The sequence below is a fragment of the Uranotaenia lowii genome, chromosome 3, assembly GCF_029784155.1.
Source record: "Uranotaenia lowii strain MFRU-FL chromosome 3, ASM2978415v1, whole genome shotgun sequence".
NCBI lineage: Eukaryota > Metazoa > Arthropoda > Insecta > Diptera > Culicidae > Uranotaenia > Uranotaenia lowii.
In genome coordinates this window covers 317,427,641-317,446,107 of record NC_073693.1, presented here as the reverse complement: position 1 = coordinate 317,446,107, position 18,467 = coordinate 317,427,641, and positions in this window count along the sequence as shown.

Below are 18,467 nucleotides of genomic sequence, written 5' to 3'. Positions count from 1 at the left end.
CATACTGAATTTCGTTCTTTTGAGCTAACAGAGGTATTGGCAATTTACGAAGAGTCCTTTTACACCACAGAAATAAAAAAAATCGGAAATAGACAACTGTAAAAAAAAACGAAATCAAGCTTTTTTTCCTTAATGAACTAATCAGTATTATATTTTAAAAGTTATTTTGAACCAAGGCCGTGCGAACGGGGGAAGGAGGGGTTTCGGGGTTTAACCCACCCCCCCCCCCCCATTGAGATTTTTTCCAAGTAAAAATTTCAACGTAGTAGAGGGGAATTACCTGATTTCAAAAGATGTTAAATAAGTGTTAACATAAAAGTCCGGCGGAAATTAGTTTTTACTCACCTTAGACTTGAGACATTTAAAGCGCCGATGTGGTCTAGTGGATAGGCTGGCGCGAGTCTGGTATTGGTACGCCAGGCGTACTGGGTTCGATTCCCGGTATCGGCAAGAAAAACTTTTGGGTTCGAATCCCATAAGCGGGCCGACAGGTAAGATGTGTTTCATTATATAACTGACTATATAATTGGAATGTTCAATCAGTTGCCAGCTGGCCAGGTATATACACGGATGCCGGAATACCTGTAAGTAAACTAGCCCACCTGATTGATTCGTTCTTCCAAAATATACCTACATCAACACACGCAGTACATTCACCACATAACAGTTCATACGAAGCCATGGGGTCCGGGTATGGTTGGCGCGCTGCATTGGAGATTTGTCGAACCTAATAATCTAAGGAATGCATGTGAACCCATACTTTGGCAGAAACTGCGGTGAATCCGTGCACCCATGGTGGATTACCAACATACAACATACATACATACCTTAGACTTGAGACATTTAATTTCACGAAACTTATTATTTGCCGTTCACGAATTCTAACTTATTTTTAATTATTTATTTCTATTTGCAATTCAATCAACATTTTGTATTGAGACTCTAAACTTGACATTTTTATTGGGATTTTATCAGGAAGTGTAACGAAATAAATTTTAACATCGAAATTCATTCATCGAATACTAATTTTATACATAAACAAGTTGGAAGCCAACAAAATTTTGATTTACAAAACATCGTGCTGATATGAAATATTCTTCAAAAAATAATTTTAAGTCAAAATTTTGTTTTGTGTTTCTTGATCTTCTTAATCTCAACATCAGAATCAAAAGCGATGAATGAAGTTTCAAATCAAATTGAGTTTGGGATATTTGCATAACAAAAAAATTAATCGTTTTGCAGGTTTGAACAAATTTTATTAAATTAATTATATTTCGTTCTACTAAACTTTATTTAGTAATGTCAGAAATACTTGCAATGAAATATTTCCAATTTTTTCATAACTGTAGAGTTCAAATTTTTAGATCATGCATCATCGTCTTCAAAATATGATGCCTCAATATCAGATTTTTCTTTAACGTAGATTTGTTATTTCATCAGTAATCAATGATCGATTTCACCTAAAACTGATACATTTTAAAGCTAATAAACTACATTTAATCAAAACGCAAGGAGATAGACAAAATTTTTAGTTCAGGGCGCTTATATTTGCCAAATAAATCATTCAATCATAGGTACCAAAATGCTGTTCCTTTGAGTTATCAATTAAATTCTATTTATAAGTTTTTAAAATGGTTAGACGAGTTTATTGAAAAAAAAAACTTCTAAAATGTTAAACATTTTATCGTTTTCTTCTTCACATTTTGTTTAAATTTTCAAATAAACTTACCGAATTTTAAAGTTAAACTATTAAAACTTTATGAAATATTTTTTAAAAAAGTGTTTTTTTAATTCTGAATTTTTGTGTTCTTGAAACATGATTTGCTTGGAAGCCTTTGAAACTAGGATTTTTATACGAAAAATATAGTTTCCACATTCTATCCTTTCCAAACCCAATATTCCAATTGAAACCGACAAAATATTCAGAACTCTAAAACCTTCGATTGACATTTATAAATTTATTAATCTATAAATTTTGTTAATTTTATCTTCATTGTATTTATACATTTTTTAATCGATAAGGATTTTTGATTTAGCTTTAGAAAGTTCAAAAATTATTTGAAGTAGAAATTTGAAATTTATGTTTAAATTCATTGGGTATTAACTAAATTTGGGTCAACTTAATTTGTATGAACTTTGTGCTTTCAATATTTACAACAAAACTTGTAATTCATAATTTTTATTAGAGTGAAAACGTATCGTTAATCCCTCGATAATTAAATCATAAAAGCATAAGCATAAAATTATTTTTTTTATTCTTTCAATTTCTTATTGATTATTTGCCAATCTTTTATTTGTAAGTTTAATTCAATAAATCAGGAATGAATTTTTTTTTTCAATAACCAACATTTTTTTTTGAAAATTTTTGTATTCGTGAAAAAAATTGATATTGATATTTTCCATACAAAAATCCGTTCAAAAAAAAAGAATGAAATTGCCTGTCAGGCGATAATTAACCTTATTTTCAAACCGGTCCATTTATGACTGCGTCTGTCGATTTTGATGAACCTGTGCTAGGTACTAGATCAAATATTTTTACATCTTTTGGACAAATTTCAGGAATTTTCAATGAAAATTGTCAAAAATACAGCGAATTTCGTGAATCAATCTCAACTTACCTTTTACCACAAGAATAGCTGTTTCTTTTTTTCATTCATAGTACAGTCTCCTAATTTTGAGGAATGTAAGTTAGATAGTTAAACTAGCTTTTAAGAAAATTTCATGAAAAAATATCAACCCAGACAGAAATGGCAACTGGGCAAAGTGGGAAGCGAGTGCGCTGCTTCACGACTTCATTTTTTTATACGCAATTGTAGATAAAGTTTTTATGCTGAAACTCGGATCTTTTCAGTTTGTGTGATTATCATAAGTATGATAATTGTTTTGAATCAATTTGATTATTTTTTGTATATTTTTGGTATTGTTGTTATTTTTGGCTGAATTTGAATTTTGAACCCCTCTCCCCTCCCCCATGGACGGGTCCTTCGCACGGGCCTGTTGTGAACAAAAAAATTTTGGTATGGTTGTAATTTAAATCTCATAAAAAAGTTATAAGATACTTTGCAATCTGAATATTGAATTATTTTGAGAAACAATTAAAAGTCTTAAAGATTGGATTTCAAAGGGATTAAAATTTAATCAAAGAGTTCTAAACATATTTTTACCGTACTTTCAATTATTGAACATTGAAACAAATATTTTATCGAATTTAAACTTTTTACGACTTTTGTCTATCGGCTCTATGGATTTTTGAAAAAGGATTTTTTTTTAAATTAAGAATCTGAGCAATATCAGAAAAATCAGAAATATAAACATCAGGATAAATGTAGGCTTTTTCATTCAAATGGATATGCAAGCAAGTTTCCAATTTAAGTGCTTAATGATAGTTAATTTCTTTTTTTTCTAAGTGCCAAAAGAATTTTCATGGAATTGTTCAGCTGTCAAATTCTTAATCGTCGGGTGCGTCGCGTCCGCGTTTTAGTACTTATCGACAGCGTTGACCGCTGACGTGACGCGACGACCGACGCTGTATTGTGTTTCTGCCTTTACGCTTAAAGTTCATATAAAATCTAGTTTTCGACAACAGCGATGCAGTTAACTCAGCCCTGGTCTGCCCTGGGCTGAAACTGGCTCTCGAAAACTAAATTCTTGCAAACGTTTTGAGAAAAGGCAGTTTAAACCAAATTTGAGTACATATGGTCAACAAAATGCGTAAATGATGGATAGAAGTAGTCATAGCATCAATGGAAACATGCTATTTTCAAAAGAAATCACCCAAAAAGCACCATTACCACTTCAAAATGGTGACTTGACACCTTGTTTGGAGTTGTGTAATTTTACTATTGTCACAACTCTTTCATTCTAATTTGGTCTTAAAATTCGCTTCGAAAAAATAAGGAATTTTTCGATTTTAAGGTTGATATTAAATGCTATTAAAACATGTTGTTTTAAAAAATAGAGTTTTGATGTCTTTAATAAAGTTTTTTAATATTTAATGATCTCCAATTTTTTTTTGAAGAAGTCAAAGTGATAAAATGATAAAAAAAGGATAATTATCTCAGTTATAGGTGGGTTGATCAGGAGTTTTTTTTAATTAAATAATGCGCATTTCAAGATAAGAAACATTGTAGAACATATCATAAAACTATTCTGATATTTAAGCCTTCAAGAAACCCATGATTATGTTTTTCGAGTTCTGAACCACTGTGCATTTCATGGATGGTATCAATTTTTTCAAATTTTATAAAAGAAAAAGAATTTAAAATGATCTTTTTTGTTTTTTGATTTACTTTTACCAATAAGTTGTAAATTACATAATTTGGGTTATGTTCGATTGATTCTGTAAAAACTAACTTTCAAATGCTCCGATTTTTTTTTTAAATTGGAAATGAGTCCATCAGAAAATGTTAGAATGACTGTAAAGTAAAAGAAAATGAAGAAAAAAAATTCATATGGAAATCGTCGAAAAAATTCTTTGTTCCGCTCAAAACAAAATACATGAAGATTTTAACCTTTTGCAACGTCCTGGTCTTGAAGTTTTTTTTTCAATCCATTTTTATTTATTGTATTTTCAACAAAAATTTCATGGAATATTTCAATAGGTTTTAAATGTTGTCAATAACTTTTATTCGATGTTTTTGTTAAATTTTTATAATTTTAAAGTTAGAATGAAAAAAAAAATGAAAATACATGTTTTTTATGGAAATTAATTTCTAATTAAAATTTGTAAATAACATTCTTTAAAAAACAAAACAACTCAATCAATAGAATTTGAAAAAAGGACATTGAAATAATTTTGAATATTCTCAACAGTGTTATTGGGTTTAGATACCATATGTATACCATTGTATACACATTCTACTCGCTTGTACTGTTCAAAAGTGATTTTTTCCGTTCGTGAATTAAAAAATCTCATAATTTCAATAGTTTCAAAAACTTCTGCCTGCCTTTCATAGATACGCACAGTTGCGTATCACCGTTATTCACGTTCACGTCTCATGCCAATTATGTGGAAATATCAGGAACTCATGATTGGAATAAAGGCAAAATTTTGGGTGTAGAATCTTTTTCTTTTTTTCGCCAAAAGTGAATTTATTAAAAGTTCAAATTAAAAGATCACAGTAAAATGCTTAAATTAAAAAAAAAACCGCAAAACAACTTTTGTGTTGAAACTTCCATCAAAATCGAACGATTGAACTTAAATAACATATCTAACTAAATAAATTATTTCAAATATGATTTCTCCCTTTCTTTTGACACGGCCTTTAGAGTGTCATCAGGAACAAAGCCCTGTTTCATAAAAACCCAATATGATAGCTTGTAGGTAGGTGCCTATTCGAGTTTTACTGAATGGAAACGGTTTTGCGCATTTTATAGATCCATTTACGGTATATTCCCTTTCCGCATTCTTCCCAGCCACCTTCAACATTTTCATTGGAGCTGCGAATGTGTTGATTGTGTGTGGTGCCCGGAAATGATTTTTCGAGGGTTGTTATTTATTCTATACTGTGTGTGTTTTGGGTTTTTTGTTGTTGGTTTTTTGGGAAGAACATGTGTAAATTTTCCCTTTTATACCCGGAAGGGGTCCAACCTGAAAACCTGGAGCAAGCAAGCAGAACGCGGTTTTTCCCTCTGGCCACGATTTGTCGGTTGCAATAAGCTACTAACTGCTGTGCTAAATCTGGTGCTAAATTATGCACCGAATGGTTTCCGCCATGATGTTCCGGGGAGCCTGTCCGTGATGGAGGCTGGTAGAATGTAAAAAAAATTTCCATGATTTATTCGGTAGTTGATTTGCGGTCGTCCCGAAACGATACGCGGCAGTGATTTGAATTAAGCGTGCCAGATTCAGTTTAAATATTTCAGTAAATGCTTTTCGGATGACTTTTTTTTGAGCTTTGATGTATTTTTTTTTAGATTCAAAAGTTCTTAGGCATAAATTTAGTTATTTGAAACATTTTTAAGGAATTTCGAAAAGTGTACTGTTATCAAAATAAATATTGTATACTTGGAGGAAAACTGCAATTTATTCAAATTTGGCTATTGACATTCAATAACAACTTACTAATTGAATAATGCCTGTATTTTTCTTTACTATCCCAGCCAAACAACTAAATAAACATGTACCAGTTTCAATGCTGGGTTCATAGTGATGAACATTCTTTTCAATAAGTCCATCCAAAGTTGGAGAGCTCAGTAGTTTTCTTTACCTTGCCATTCAAATGAACCTACCCCATCATTCGTTCCTCGACAAGGTGTCAATAAATTATTCAACCCCAACCACCATCGTTAGATTCGTTTATCCATCCTTGATTAACCGTAATGATGGTAAAGGTTCGATTCAGTCTTATTTAAATGATTCTAGGTTCCATTGTTGCTACAGGGCTTTCGTCTGATTGACGAATAACAAACTTTGCCCGTAAGACACAATTGACAGGTGGGGGTCATCTTTCACAATGGATATCCGTGAACCACGAACAGCGCGAAAACGGGTTCAATGTTCTTCGTGAATTGAAATGACACTCAGTAATTTCCATCGGTTATTTTAAACAATTTTTTGAGTTAAATATTGAAACAACATGGGAGAATGTCTTAGTGGATCTGCAAAATCCTTTTTCGTTATCTTTTTTTTTATGAACCCCGCAGTCACGCAGAAAAATGTGTTTAAAAAGCTGGATTTATAACGTTTACAGAGATAAATTACACTTATAACTGTTTTTATTTTGAGTGCATCTAAATAGGGGAGAGTGAGGTATGATGGGTCACTTTCTTCTTTGCTTTATAACTTCTTAGTTATAAAAGATAAAATGAAAAAAATAAATTTTATGGTTTTCTACATTTTAAAGTTAATAATAAATTATTTTCTCCCATTTCTGGCCGTTTTAAAAAAATGTATTTTTTGATTTTGAAAAATGGTGGAGACTAAATCCAAATTTACCAAAAAACATGCAAAGTTTATTTTATAAGTTGACCCACAATTTCATAATTGGGGTGGGTATGGTCGAATAGTTTCAAAAACCTGGCTCGAAATGTTTTGGAGAAATTCCTTATCTAAGATTCATATCGCATTGAATAAATTGACAGAATATTTTAAACAACTCATCATTTGGCGTAAGAAAACTTTACAGATTGAATACATGTAATTTAAGAAATAAATGTGTATAAAGGTAGCCCAAAATACCCCACATTGTGTAGCCCATGATTCTCCACAAGAGATGATGTGTAAATTGGTTGCGTTTGAGTGACTTATTGGTTATTAAAGAAAAAAATCTTTTCATGTGATAGGGCAAGACAAAACTGGGGTAATAAGCATATAAGCATATTTTTGTTATGAACTAGAAGTTTCCTACCGATGCAATTTGCGGGTTTAATTATGTTAGTGATTGGTTTAGCTAGTTGAATAAGAGAAGCATATGATACGTACAAATGTCAACAACATACAGAAATAAATGCTTTCGCAATGCGACGTCGCACAGTGGGCCAGGAACCACACTTTTGCGGTCAAAATTGACTGCAGGCCAGAGGGTTCGTTGTAGCTCATCGGTGTCTTCGATAAAGTTACTCGACTATATTTGCGCTATCTATTGATGGAATTTAATTAGTTCTACTTTCCTCCGCAAGATGGCGCCAAAATCTAACTTTTTACAGAAGCAAGATACACGCATGGTTTCTTCTACAAAGTTGTTTATTATACCTTTAATATCAACTTTGTAGAACATTGTTAAGCTCTATGTTGTATACTTACCTTGCAAAAATATTAATTTAAGAAAACCTTGCAAAAAATGGTTTTTTTCACCTATTTTGGTTTTTAGCTATACAATACCTCAAATTTCCATAGTATTCGATTGGAATAGACTCAAATGAGATATTCTAGTGGAAAACTTTTTCGTTTCGCAGATTTTTTTCTGTCAAAATCTCAAAAAATAGGTTAAAATTATACAATTTTCGAATTGGAATAACTTGCTTGCGAGCAGTTTGGCGCACCTCATTTTTTTAGAAGTGACAGTTGTGGTTATGATCTAAATGCATTTAAAAAATGTCTGTGGGTTCCTTGCCAAATGATTTAATAAAGTTGGTTAATTTTCAATACAAATTCACATATTAAAAGACCTTTTTCAAAGAAAACTTCCGCATTTCTCGTAGAAATGTCGAATTTTCATCGTTTTGTTATTGCTTTAGTCCATCGCGATGCTTAATGAAGCGATTAAGCTCATTTGTTCAAATTTAGTAAAAAATAATAAATAATTTAAAACTGTTTTTCAAATAAATTTTTGAAAAATTTAATTTTTACAAATCTGATTAAAAGTGCGAAAAATGTGCTGAATTATTTATTTAAGCATTGACTCAACAAGCAATAGATTTACTCACTAACTGAACGATGAAAATTCGACTTTTCTACGAGAAATGCGGATGTATTCTTTGAAAAAAATCTTTTAATATGTGAATTTGTATTGAAAATTAACCAACTTTATTAAATCATTTGGCAAGGAACCCACGAGAACCCACCGACATTTTTTACACACATTTAGATCATAGCTCCAACTGTCACTTCTCAAAAAATGAGGTGCGCCAAACTGCTCGCAAGCAAGTTATTGCAATTTGAAAATTGTATAATTTTAACCTATTTTTTGAGATTTTGACTGAAAAAATCTGCGAAACGAAAAAGTTTTCCACTAGAATATCTCATTTGAGTCTATTCCAATCGAATACTGTGGAAATTTGAGGTATTGTATAGCTAAAAACCAAAATATATGAAAAAAAAAACATTTTTTGCAATGTTTTCTTAAATTAATATTTTTGCAAGGTAAGTATACAACATGGAGCTTAACAATGTTCTACAAAGTTGATATTAAAGGTAGAATAAACAGCTTTGTAGAAGAAACCATGCGTGTATCTTGCTTCTGTAAAAAGTTAGATTTTGGCGTCACCTTGCGGAGGAAAGTAGAACTAATTAAATTCCATCAATAGATAGCGCAAATATAGTCGAGTAACTTTATCGAAGACACCGATGAGCTACAACGAACCCTCTGGCCTGCAGTCAATTTTGACCGCAAAAGTGTGGTTCCTGGCCCACTGTGCGTCGATGACAGTTGGATTGAGATTTTTCTCTCAACGCACTACTGAGATATTTAGAGTGGTCCACGTTACCTCACTCTCTCCTATGTAATTAAAAAAATTTTTTTTGAAAAATATCGATTTTAGCTATTTTTATAATTATTTATCATTATTTCGAGCAAAGTACCTCTACCAGCCCCTAAATTTTGAGTTACTCTTATTCAAAGTGTCTACCTTTCATGCAAAAAAAATATGAGAAAAAAAAATTGGCGTTAAGGTGTTTTAAATAGTACAATAAGGCTTGAATAAATATCAAATTCATCTTCTGTCACCAACTTTCCACTCCCTTTCGATATTTTCGGAAATCTAGAATGGGGAAGTTATTAAAGTTTAAGGTATTTCAATGATTTTTTTTTATAAACTCTTGGAGATTCATCAATTTAAAAGAGCGATAGTCAAACTGTAAAAGATGGGAGTTGTATCACCCTCTGTTTACGAATTTTTTTTTTAAATTTCAATCTAAAATAACTCTATTTTTTATTTTGTGGATTTTGGATTGTATGCAAGTTTGTTGCACGCAATTTTTTGTCCAATTTGCTCGAAATTATTGAAAATAAGGATAAGTTTTTATTTAACTCTCCTCTCTTGTGTAGTTTCAATTATAAGTGATAAAAAAATTTCAAATTTGTATCAGGCATATGCGTCTTATAAAGTTTAAAAATGTTCTAATTTTTTCTTTGGAAAAAAAAATCAGAATAATTATTTTGAATTTTTTTTTCATCTAATCATGTTGATTAAGTTTGATGTATTAATATTTAAGGCCAAGAGTTTCAAATAATAACTCTAACACAATTAAGGTATATTTTTGACTAAGCTTGAAGGGAACGTCCTTTTGAAAAAATGTTGTAATATGAGATATTTCATAAATTTTATAGAGTTCCCTGAAGAGTTGTTTTAGATGCAACTGGAAAAAGTCTCCAAACTTCCAATATTATGTCAAATTGGCACTCAAGACCGAACGAGGGTTACGAAAAATATCTACCAAATGGTAACAATCAATAATGCACGTGAATTCACTACCGCCAAATTAGCAAAGTTTGGGTACTCAGACGTTCCACTGATGGTCAAATAAAGGATAGGATAACTAGTGCAACTCCCTTCAGACCTTTCGTGCATAGACCACCTAAAATTGCGACAATTAATATGCTGTGGCATATAAACTACTAGCTGACCGGATAAACTTCGTTTTACCCTGAATCCAGTAAATTGTTATAAATGTTCTAATCCATTCACAAGTCCTTACCCTAGTTTTGTAAAGAAAGTACCGTGAAGGCACCAATGACTGCGCATTTGAGCTATGATGAATGTTCTCTGTGCCGTACAAAAATCGTTTTTCGTGCAATTCTGAAAAGAAACGCACTGACACATAGTAAAACTTACGTTCTTTAAGGGATAAATTTAAAAGCAAGAGGTTTTTCATTGTAACGTCACAAGAAACGCGATTTAGTAAAAAGTGTTGGTGTACCAATGGCCGTGCACTCTTATGTTGCTTGTTCCAATCGCCGCTCACAAGTGCACCAATGGCCGCGCACTTCTTAATTAGGTTTAAACAGCTAATAAGGTATCCAAACAGTTTAAAATACTTTTTACATGGCACTCAGGCTCATTGCAAATATTCTCAGGTAAGGATTTTCAAGATGCACACATCAGACACCGATTCGTCTCCATTGTTTTGTGTAGAGATGTACCGTCAACTGGGGCAACATGCAACAATTTTCAACTTCAATAGCTTCTAAAAAACTTATGTTCACAGTTAATCGTATCCTTTATGCATCAAAAGTTTTAAGGCTGCTGGGACATCAAATTGGCGTAGTTAAAAAAATTATTGGTTTCTTCAGTTATTTTTAATTTTCTAAAAACATGCGATTTTCACCCTTCTTAGAAAATGGGGTAACTTGCAACAAACTTTGTTTTTAATGAAAAATCTTATGAACACGTACGAAAATTCATAATTTTTAATATATTTGCGATGTCTTAAAGACCATTACGCATGACAACACCAATTGCAGTAGTTTTTGGGTCTGTAAAAACAAATTTTCACATTTTTCTGAAATTAAGGATGCTGCATACATTTAGGGGTTAAATAATACTACGAAAAATTCTAAAAGCTGAAATCATAAAAATAAATGTTTGGATGAATGAAATTTAAATGTTTACAAACGCGTGATTCAAAACATTCATATTCCAACACTTGGAAACGAGATTTCCAAGGTATTTCTTTGATTTGCATTTTGTTGCATTTAACCCCAGACACCTAACTGAATATTAAAAATATTCATTTAAAAAAATTGGGTGATTGTTCGAAACATATTTTTACACCAACAATGTTGGTATAATATGAGGAAACCTGTAAAAAGTTTGTAGGTAATTTTATTAAGCCAATCCGTCATACTGGGTAAAGTTTTTTTCGGCATCAAAAAATGTTAAAATTTGTACATTTATTGCTCGATTTTTCAAATTTTACATAAAAATAAAAAACTTAAGACAACTAGCTTAAGATGCGAGAAATTATGTCATCATCATTTTGTTATCATTAAAAGATAACTTTATTACAATACATTAAATTAAAAATTGATTCAATGTAGTGTTATATAAATGTTGCATCGAACCCCGCTGTTGCATGATGCCCCGTTTGACGGTACCGAATGTTCGGTCGGCCGAATATTCGGCACCGAATATTCGGCGCCAAATACCGCCTAAAACCGTTAGGCCGAATATTCGGCTCACCGAATAGTTGAGCAAAGTATTCGGCCGAATAGGCCGAATATTTATTTTTAGAATTTAAACAATAACATAATTGTCAATTTTTTTTGAACGAATCTGGATTATTTATAAAATATCCAAAAGTAACGTTGAAAAAACTACACAATCTTTTAAAATATAATGGTTTCACTAAAACATCTAAGGTGTATACGTGTACAGTGAATGCTGACAAGTATTGCTTTATACTTTGATCATCGATTATTCCAGATTTTTTTCAAATGTCCAGGCTTTGCAATTAATCCAATAAAGAATTTGAGATACTTCAAATCTGGCCGGTATGCCCAGATTTATTCAAACTATTTGCTAAATAGAATAAATAAACTCTTATTTCTCTTTGAAACTTTCAATATTTTATGTTCAAGAACGATTTTTCAACTATTTCAAAATGAAAAAAAAAGTGGTTTAATCCCTAGATACGATCTTAATACTGCTGCTGTGATTCAATGAAAACTTTAAAATTCAAGTTATTTTCTCTCACTTTTCCCTTGTATGTTTTTAACCAATGTTTTGTTCCAAGTTGTCTTTTTTAATTTTTTTTTTTAAATGGCCTGAGTGGTTTGAAGTATGGTATGATTAAGGTTAAAGATCATCGTTTTTTCGAAAAATTTTTTGAAAATGTCTTGCTCATATTCGACTTCCATCTAATTTGATATCAAATAAGCCATTTCAAATTTCTTGACACCTGTTTCGACGTGTTTTGTCCAAGTTTCCACAGGAACTCAATCTATTTGGTTATAAAGGCCCTAGAAGCGACAAGTCATCTAATGTCCTTTCAGTTATTGGTGCCTTTTTTTTATTTAGAGAGACCCCTACTTGAAAAAGATCCTGTAATACATCATCTGATCATCAGGTATCAGAATGGGGGTAGGCTTAATAGCGGCACGTTATCCAAACATACGGGAAAATTGTGCCTGAAAAAAATCACCCCAAGTATATGAGGGGCATTAAGATGGAAGAAATGGAAAGAAATTGAAATAATCGCTTTTGTAGTTTTATTGAAAAACCAATAGAATATTCGGCCGGATATTCGTTTGGCCGAATAGTTGAAAATATTCGGTATTCGGCCGTTCGCCGAATACCACTATTCGGTACATCTCTAGTTTTGTGAAACTGCTCTGGTGCAAAATTAGTATGAGACGCCATTTTTACAAAGCATTTTTTTGCCGGAAGATATATTGGAACAATGTTTCCGGTTCCGATTTTGATAAATCATCACAAATTCGGCAAGCTGTCTGAAATTCCACGAGGAAACTGACCAACAAAAACTAAACAGATCCGAATTGCTATCTAACCTCAAATTTCCAACACTTGGTAACAATTTTCATTAGATAATCGATTCTTCTGATATTGTTTCAAAAAATTATTTTTTTTTTCAGACGGTTATATGGAGGAAAACATTAATTGAAAAACTGTGAATCTTTTGTAACCTTTGTGAAGTTCCGAAGAAGATCTCTACGTTTAACTGCTGATAAATACTAGAATACTTTCTGTGCGCGGCAATAGAAACATTCAAAAATCAAGTGTAGGGTAAATGTACCCGAACTTGGCCCCTAAGGCATGGTTGACTATATTTCCCATGATTGTAGTCTTCCTGTAATATGTACCTCCAAAAGTCCTTCGACAAATATGATTGCTTACTAGCCTGAAATGTAGTAAAAATATGTCCTTGCTTTAAAGCGGTGGATAATTTGATATAAACCTGATCAAACTATTGATTGAAATGCTCCTTATTGTGGCCCCCGTTCCGAATTGTGGCCCTTTATGAGTTCCTTAAATTGGCCGCCTCTAGAAGAAATTTGCCTCACTAATACAACTACAGCTCCCACGAATTCGTTGATAATATCCTGGAAGGAAGCACAACAATGTTCTGTGTTGTTTTCAAAAAGTCGGAAGTACGAAATGTCAACCATTTTTAGAATTGATATTTGCGTGCAGAATTATAATCTTACGTAAAAAAGTTTCATTTGTTTGTTTCAGTTCTTGGTGTGTTTAAAATTTCTATTATCAGAATGACAATCTAGAACAAATAGGTTCCAAAATATTGCATTGGTTAACATAAATATGTTTATTAACCGAGCAAACAAATCGTTTGTTCAATTTTTTAAAATGAAATCATGATAGATCTGTTTCCATTGAAGTTAACATACGATAGTGAATGTTCATATTTTTTTTATTCCACTCCCATAAAAGGAGGAGAGACATTTTAAAAACCATTATGACCGAGGCAAGAAGCAAGCTAAAGCTAAAACTCAAGTAAGCGAGCGATTCTTTGAATCATACCTACATATTTAAAATGTCGCCCTTAGGAATTTTCTAGCAATTGTTTGCGTACACCCGGATAGCAAAACAAGACAAACTATCGCTCACTCCAGCCAGCCTGATAGAAATAGATTGCATCTCACTCGTTCGTCTGGGGACTATAGCCAATGAAAGCGAACAACAAATTTACAAGCTGGGTGAAATTCAAGCTGCATCCCACTCGCACTCATGCAAAATCATCATCCAAACTCGGCAGCGCTTCCTTCGCATATTCCTTTCCTACGGAAAACAAACGTCGCACACAGGAGTATTTTATCTCAAATCCTGGCCAAAACCTCGAAATTAAAATTTGAGAAAAAATATTTTTTTTTAGGTTTTTTGGTTGTTAGATAGTTGTTGTATACTAGTATTGTCGATTTTAAACCATCGGTATAGTGAGTTCGTAATGGCATAACTCGAAACATTGATGTATCAAAATGATAAATTTTGTCTTTCAAAATTTGGTGTAAACACGTTCAATAACAGACTGCGTAACACGCAGAATAATGTGACTATTAACAAAATTTATTCTACAAATCTTCAGTTTTAATATTACCAATGAATTGTGGTTGAAATTAAGTTCATTTCTTGATAAACACATGAAGTAGAGAAGCTAAAGTAAATAGTGCAATGTTTTTAAAAAAACATATATTGTTTTTTAATTAATTAGCGTTGAAGTTTATCTTCCGGGCTCCGCCGGGGAAAATTTCATATAACGCACGAATGCTTCTAACTTCCTTAAACATGTCCAAAAGAAAAATCGTGCGCATACTTGCGAACTCGAGCTATTTTCAATTTTGAAATCTAAAAATTTGAGAGATTTTTGTCCCTAATTTTTTTCAGATAGCGAGTATGCCATGCATTTACTTTGTGTTATACAAACGTTTTTTATTGCGTTTGATTTGTTTGTTTAATAAATGGTGTTTTTCATCATTTCTGATAGTTGATCGGCTGGTTTGCTCCGAATTTACTCGAAAAAAAACATTTTATAAGGGTGCAGCAAGTGACTCAAAAAGACCAAAATTAGGAAATTTGAAATTTTGGTTAAAAATGAGTTGTGTATACTTGAAAACAACGAAAAAAAGATTTTTAATCATTTTAAAGAGAAAAACAGGTTTTGGCCAACTTTTTCCATAGAGTACTCCTATGTGCGTCGTCACCTCTGCTGATGCACAGTGATCCATAATATAAAACAAACTTGGTCAAAATATTATTTTTGATTTCACATGAAATTGAAAACAATAAAATTTAGCTCTTAATAACATAATTGTTCAACATTGTAATGCAACTACATTTTTTTAATAAACACCGTTCCTTTAATTTTTTCTCACATTTTTTTTAATAATTTGTACATTCCTTTCAAAGCGACACATAAACAGCAAATGTTCATCTCAAGCACAAATAAAATGAAATCAAAATACGTTGGACCTTATTTCCATTTGTAGATTTCTTTTTTGGGTCTGGATAAAGTTACTTCAACGTTGAGATCCAAGATATCGATTCGGATCCGAATCCTGTTGATTTCGTGCTCAGAAGTTGAGAGGAAAAGTTCTAGAAATTTACCAAAAAAAAAGGCAGCTAAACTTTTAGTATTATAATTCCAACTAAGATGCCAAATACGCTTGTGAGATAAATAAATTGATTACAGTCCAAATACATTTATGGTATTTTTAAGTTATTTCAATTCAATCATTCTTTTTACTTTCGACCGGTTTTAAATTTCCAGACCACTGTGCACTAACGGCCGACGATTCGGCTGCCGGCTGCCGGCTACCGTCTGCCTGCTGATTTCGTTCTCACACATACATACAAACCTCAATTAGTGGAATTTCATGCCAAGATTAGGCGAAAAAAATGTTTATATTTTCTTCAATTTTAGATCAAATATGTACGTTGTTTGGAGTAGGTTATAATTTTATATTTTTTGCCACGTTTTGCTGTAACCAACGGTATTTTTTAGTGATTTTTTCATAGGGAAGTGTGTTTTTTAAATCGATCCGAAGGTGGCAGATGCACTAGCAAGGTAGGTTCATTTCAGATTTTTTCCGAAAATCGTAATTTTACTTCCAGTTCGTCATGTGAAAAAAAATTATTTCACAGTTATTTGGATTCAATTGCGGACAAATGCTATGCAGAATGTAGACAAATGCGATTTTCTTTTATGTTTGATTTATTTTATATTTTTAGGCATATGTTTGACATACAAATTACCAAAATACATTTTGGCATGCCAAGATAAGGAGCATGCCAAGTTAAGGCTCACTTACCCTACTAATGGCCGTGCATAACGAAATTTTCATTTTTTCTGCAACAGAACCTTCAAACTGTTCACTTTTCTTCACAATTGTTTCATTATACAGCCCCAAATAACTTACGTTCGAAAATTTTTGCCAAAGTGCTCAAATTAAACACAAAAAACTGAATTACAAAAAAGGACCCGTTTAGCTCACTTGCACAGGATAACAGAAAAATTGACATCCGGCAAAAACGATGTTTGTATTTATTTTTTCCTGACCTCAAAAAGCAGAATAATTTTTTTTTAGTATGGCAAGCGAAAGATACTTAGCGAGGGTAACCAAAAATGCGAAACATAGAAATTTTCTTTGTTGAATTTCGGAGAAAATAAAGATTAAAGTTGAAAGTGCGCGGCCATTGGTGCTTTCACGGTACATAGTAAATAAGAGGGTTCTCATTTGAAGGGTCAGTGTATTGTGTTGTTTTGAATTGAAAATTAACAAACTTTGGATTTTTGTTTCTCGAGTTAGAAAAATAAAGCATCTAGGATATTTTCAGAAATTAACGATTAATATTCAAACCACACTACGCTGATTTTGTAAATTTTTTGTTTGCCTTTTTGACGAAAAAGGACTCATAACTAACGGATGCTTTGAGATAGACATTTGCTGTCCGAAACAAAAACGTGCGCATTTTGATTTGTTGGAAGTTCTCTGAAGTCAACGCTTACGTTTAAAGTCATTTGTGAGAGTTAGAGCTGAAAATCTGGGTATTAAGACATGCTCTAACATTTCAACGTTACAAAAATCATAGCGCGCTTCCTTGTCACCCTATAAATGATTTATGTCTTCATAAAAATTGCTTTAAAAGTTATTGGCTACAATTTGCATTTTTTCATTAAAGAAAAGTTTGTGTGTCAAAATTATGAATAAAAGATACGTCCTAATAACTGATATTGTAGATATTATCAAGGCGCATTATTTGATGAGCATCTTTCCTGAAGACACCGTTTGTCTAAATCTCATAGTTATTAATTTTGTCTCGCTAAATTCTCGTCTTTGATCACTGTGCATTGATTTGGACATCGTTATTAAAAATGTGAAAGGATGTTTGTAATTTAGCATTGATTTTCAATGGGAATCTCCGTGGTTACAGCCTTATCTGTGTGTACATCAAATTCTTGTTAATTATTGAGTTGTGTCAAAATAAATATTGATTTGGTTGATCTTTTTTTTTCAACGACACAGAATTCACTTACGGCAACCTTGCCACTTAACCATATCAAAGAAGGAGAACTCTTCAGTAAAACGATTAATTTCTTTTATGAAAGTTTTTCAGTTTTCCGAATGTAAGGAAAGGTGTTTAGCTTTTACGTATTTTCGTTGTTTTTCAACCATTCTGATTTTCCATTGGTTCATCTTAAAATTTGATGAAAATAAGCTTACCATCCTTTGAATTCTCTTGTTATTTTCACTGATATTATTTACAAAACCGGTGGCCGAAGGCCGATAGCCCGAAAGATGTTAGACTGAATGGGTTAACAGGCCGAAGGATGTTCAGCCGAACAGGACAATAGGACGAATAGGACATTTTGGCAAAGGTTTTTTGGCCGAATATTATTGTACCGAATGGATGTTAGGACGTAAGGCATCAGGCCGAATGATCGTTAGGCCGAATTTTCATCAGGCCGAGTGGATATGAGGCCGAATCAATATATGGCCGAATGGTCGTTCGGTCGTTCGGCCGAATGGTGGTTTTTGTAATGGGTATTAGACCGGCTAGACGACCATTCGGCCTTACGTCCATTCGGCCTTACGTCCATTCGGCTTTACGTCCATTCGGCCTATCGTCCATTCGGATTAACATGCAGACAAGTGTAAAAGATGTCTTATCGGCTTAGCAACCATACATTACGATAATTCGTCCTTATGGCCATTTGGCCCATTCAGCCATTCGGCCTAGCGACCATTCGGCCTAGTGACCATTCGGCCTAACATCCTTTTGCCTTTGGGTCCTCTCGGCCTATCAGCCTTCGGCTGGATATCCATCGGCCGAAT